We start from the raw sequence: 6,000 nt of genomic DNA on the forward strand, positions 1-6,000 counted from the left end.
AATGTAATAAATAAGGATTCAACCTAATCTAACTTACATAATGTTTAACTATACACACTTTACCATTTCACCTATAGCTCAAATATTGATTTTTTTATAAATAAAATTTTAATATTATATTTTTCTTTCACCCACATCGTGGGTATGGCAATCCAATATATACTTATTTTAAGTGTTTTGTTGAGTTGGTATTACGGGTCAATTGGACACCACACAGTTATGAAATTACTAAAATACCCTCTCAAATACAAATTAAGTTATATTTTATGAGAATATTTTTATATAATTAAATCAATAAAATTTTGATAAATAAATAATAAAATTTTAAATTTATACATCATGCATGATAAATAAATAATTTTACCATTGTAACCAACTCATTAATTGATTTTTACGTGAACTTTTAATAAATATATTTATTACATAATTTTGGGCGTGGAATAAATCTAATTATATATGGTATAGATTATTATTAACTAATTTTACATTCCCTTCCTTTTATCTTACCTTGTTTAATCTTTTTATCTGAATTTTTTAATTAAATTAAAGAGAAGGTAAAGATTATTCATATATAGAATTCAATATTAATATTAACTAAAATCATTTTACTTAATTAATTAGTATTAGATATAGTTATAAGGCACATTGTATTGTTAATAAAAATTTAAATTTTGAAAATAATATTACCAAAAGTAACTTTGAAGGAATACAAAATTTTTAAAATTTATGAACTAAATATATAAAGAGGTACATATTAGATATATATTAAAAATTGTAACATGAGTATTATTTTGGTTTGGATTTTAAAAGAAATTACCAAAATGAATGTTAATTAATAATTCAAATTTGTAAATAATTATAATGTTGATGAAGCAAGCAAAATTATAATTCAACATGACAGCTACAAACCCTCAATCTAAAGCATGAGGGCATTAGGTATCATTTTAATGATGCCAATACATATCATAGAAAATTCACATTACGATTTGTTGGTATCAGATTATGATTTTCAAGAATCTCCATCCCTAAGTTATTCATTTCTTATTTTTTTTCCCAAATATCTAATAAATTCATGCCAAAATATATTGATATAAAACATTAAAAAGAAAAGAAAAACTTTTTAGATCATGGTTGACTTATATTACTAAATCTTTGATTAAATTAGTATTTTAATTAATAAAAATTTAAAAATATATAAATATTATTCTTATCAAATCTTTCATAAATTGAATTTTATCATTTCAATTCAGATGTCATTAAACTTTTACATATTTTTTTACCTAATTTCGTTTAGGGTCATAATATAGCATGATTAATTATGTTATTGTTATGCCAAGCAGGAGTAATAATGGCATACACATTAAAGGGCTATGTTTTATGAGGAACACAATTCAGGGTTATTCTTTTATTTTACTGAAATTTTAAACTAAAACACACACGACTAAAATAATAAAAAATAAAAACTTATTATATTTAAGAAAAATGAAATAGTATAAGTCTTTTTCTTAGTATTTTAGTAGAAATCTTCTAAAACTAAGAAATTGTTACATAAATTGTAAGAAATTAAACTCCGTCTATAAATATTAGATTATATGAGGTAAAAAATATCATAATAAAACTTTATATCAACGATTGAACCGCCACTTATCATATAATTTAAGATGTCTTCTAAAGTTATAGTTTAAGCTATTTATTAAAAATTAAGTACAAAATTATTGGAAGAGAAATATTTTAATGAAAAATTTATCACATGTTTATATGTGTGAAAACTAATATTTAGAACATAAAGATATGTTTAAAAATAACATTCTATAAATAATAAAATGTATGATTTTAAAATCAATTAAAAATAACACATGAAATATGTGTAATATTAAAATGAAAAAATATATTCAATTGTGAGTAAAATGAAATTTAAACACATAAATATATCATATTAAGAATACTAAATGAATACAATTGTTTATTATGATGTTGTCATTGTCATCAATTCAGAGTTGATGTCGAATTAATTTGTAATACCAACTCAATCAACAACATTATTATTGCTAGAAATTCTATCACGATATGTGCGTGGAAACTATGTATTTAAAATACAAAGGTTAGTTTAAAATAACATACATTAGAAAATGAAACATATAGTTTGAAGCTATTAATAGCAACACATGCAATATGTACAATATTAGAATGAAAAATAGATTAAACGTGAGTAAAACAAAACTTAAACAAGTAAATATACGATTAAGAATATTAAATGTACTACAATTGTTTATTAGATCAAGGATATTAAATGTCGTGTTAAAATCTCATCATATGCAAATTATTTATTGTTTCTTAAAATAAAAAGACTAAAGTACCCTAGAATAATATAACTTTTTTTAAATACAGAAAAACATTTGTGTAATTTCTCTAACCGAGTTGGTGCTCAGTTGACTCGTGACCTAACTCAATCAGGTGTTTAAATAATAGTATAAATATATGCAATTGATGGAAGTAATAAAATGTGTATAATAAAATTAAAATGTACAAAACAATTCAAGATAAAGCTTTTGTTGAGTAGTAAAGTTAGAGATTTATCACTGTAAATGTTATGCGTTCAAATCTCATTATATGCAAATTTATCAATTTTAAATGAAAAGAATAAAGTACCTAAAATAATATAACTTATTTTAAATACGAAAGACACTTGCGTAAATTCTCTAATTGAATTGGTGTCTAATTGACTCATAATACTAATTCAATCGAGATTTAAATAATAATATTTGTTAATTTTAAATTTTGGATTTTTAATACATTTCCACTAAATTAATGTTGGATTAATTTACTAACTTTATAGATAGAATAAATGAGAAAGGAAGGATACAATTATTTCATAATTTCCCTCCATTTTTATTGTAATATTTTATTTCATCCTCATCTGATTCCATCTCCTATTGTTGAAATGTACCAATGTCATCCAATTTTGAAAAATGGTAGGTTATCCATAGTCATTATCTTTGTCTCTAATAATATCTCAAATAATGATATTATAATTTAATCAGAAACATTATAATTTAAAGCAAATTATTAACAAAAATTCATTTAAAAATCACATTTGGTATGAAAGGAATCAATGCATTTAAGACTCATCGATATGATGAACTTCGATACAAGTGTTTCAAGTGATAAAATCTGTTGTACAAGCTCGGTTTTGTAAATGTTCTAGAACTACTCAATTATACTAATAATAATATTTTATTGAATTTAGTGTCAAAGTTCGAATAACACCAATTGATCCAATTCAGTTGATTAAATTATAAAAAATATAATTACAATATTAATATTAAAATAGGGATATATGTCTTTTAGAATTATCATATAAATGTATTCTTAAAACTACAGTAAAACAGCTCATTTTGTATAATAACCATGAATTTGTTAATTATTTATTTTACTTATAGTTATTTCAAAATTATTAATTTTTAAAATAAATAGACAATTTGTTTCTTGTTTGAGTAACTGTCTAAATAGCTTGTTTAGACACGAGTTTGAATAAGGTAGAGAACAAAAATGAAAACAAAACAAATAATGAGAGTAAAGAGAGAAAAGCACGTAAAGTTGGTTAAGTAATTCTGAAATGATCCTATTCTACGAAGTCTCACGTACTGAATGATGTATTCAATAATTGATCAAATTACCTATTGGCTAAAGCCTAATTTACACTCACAACGAAGTAATTGCAGCCTCAATAGCTAGTCCCAACTTGTTACAACCATTCACCCAAAAACTCACTTACAATTAGATATAAACTCTCTTAAAGAATGCCTATAAAATGAATGAAAAATACAAGAAAAATAACAACAAAGATCCCTGTAGAATTAGCGTGAAACACTCTCCCAAAAGGTGTATCCATTCATGCGAATAAGTTGGACTATTTATAGGCTAAATGAGACAACCTTTTAGATCAAATTTTGTAAGGATAAATACTCCATTTTAGTGTAGTATAATCCAAGAAAAAATCCTCCAAAATATATCCCAAGGTACAACCTTATAATCCAAATAAAATTACCAGTTTTATCCATAAGATAAGGCTTAAAAGATATAGATAAGCCTTAATAGATAATACATGTCGATCTCATTCCTTACTTAATTAGTCAAATTCAATCACCATGGTTTGAGATGAAATGTAACTCTTTTTAGGATTCATTTACTTATGGAGAAAACAATTATGGAGGTTCAAGTTAAAAATGCCAACATTCAATAACACTTAAACAAGTTGTTTAAATAGGTTGTTTATACATTAGCACTGGGTAGCTCTGGTCCCAACAATCTCCCCCTTTGCTTTTTGACGAAACATAAGCAACTAGCAAATACTCCTCATATCATCAGGCCACAAGCAATGTCATGATAGATTTTTAATACATCAATAGTATTCTACTCATAAGAGTCCAAAATAAACTGATTAAAACCAAATAGCCATAAAACCTAGAGTAAAATAGTAGCAACAAAACAAAGCAAGCACAAATCAGTGGCAGCAATAAGTAACAACACATCTCCCCCTCACATTAGCAACCATTCTCCCCCTTTCACCGTGCCAAGATCTTCAAGAGATGACACTTTAAAGAGTGCACAATAAAAAAATAAAGGAATGTTTAATATAACAAGAATTCGTCAGTAGAGGGCATCAGGAATAACACCAGCAACAAGATCATAATATCAAGAAAAATAAAGATATTCAATGTAGCAACAATAAGAAAACTTCATAACTTAGAAACATATCAACTCCTCCATCTAAAAACAACAACAAGAGCAACAAAAAATACTAACCCATAACAACAACGAAAAAAAAAAAGCCCATCAAGCTCAAACTCCCCTGACAACAATACATGCCATACTCCCTCCCCCTTTTTGTCAGAAAGATCAAAGCAATTCCCCTTCTAGGGCATTCTCTCAAATAAGCCTATCCAGTCTTGCAAATAAGTCTTTCTTAACAATCTCTTCTGAAGATTACAATACAAAATAAAAGACTTGGCACACAAAACTATTTTCATAGATGAGTAGCATCAAGCAATTGTTTCAAGTTAAACTTCTTAAATTGTTCTTCATTTGTTTACTTTTCTACTCGAATACGGGTCTGATCAAGTTCAGTCTCATATTGTTTTTCATTTAAAGCCTCATCAACTTGTTCAGTAAGGGAGTTGATCAAATGATCAATTTGCTCATCTTGTGCATCTTGATCGATTAGAGGAAGGCTTTCTTTGATAGTTTCATTAGTCTGTACATTTGTTACCTGATGTTTAGAAATTCTCTTGAGGGATGAAAAGGTTCCAATTTGCACATTCACTCTAGCCAGGACTATAAGATTATATTTCTTGAATTTGTAAAGAAGACCAACTAAGAAAGAAAGAGTAGTTGAATGAGGGATTAAAAGTCATAGGACAAAAATTTTCCCTTTTATAACTTAAGGGGTATTAAATGCCAGCTTAACCATAAAAAAGTACTCTTAATGACATCCCTAAATTTCTTCATGGGATAAAAATTAGCCAACATGAGATAAATATGACAATAAAACCAAATAAAATGAAATAAATAGAACCAAATTAAGGCACCAATAAAGATTTACATATGTGCCCCTTTTTGTCCATTAGAAAGAGTCACAAGTGATAGACCCCAAGTGCTCCTCTCAGCACTTCAAATCTTTTTGCATCAAAACTCTTGGTAAAAATATCAACTAGCTGGTTTTCGATTAAGATAGATTGAAGAGCAACCCTCTTCAATTTAATAAGCTCTCACATAATGTAACACCCCAAACTTGGCCTAGCCGTTATAGCCGAATCTAGAAGTGTTACGAAGAAAATTTATAAAACGACTTCCTTGTTACTTGCAAACCATCGTAAACCGTTGTTACTTAGTATGCTCGATTTGTTTGGAAAACGTGTTGATATACTTATTTAATTTAAAATCGTTGTTCATTTACGTTTATCAATCCAAATGAGTATTTTTCAGCGGAGTTTCATAAAA

The sequence above is a fragment of the Gossypium raimondii genome, chromosome 2, assembly GCF_025698545.1.
Source record: "Gossypium raimondii isolate GPD5lz chromosome 2, ASM2569854v1, whole genome shotgun sequence".
In the NCBI taxonomy this organism is placed as follows: Eukaryota; Viridiplantae; Streptophyta; class Magnoliopsida; order Malvales; family Malvaceae; genus Gossypium; species Gossypium raimondii.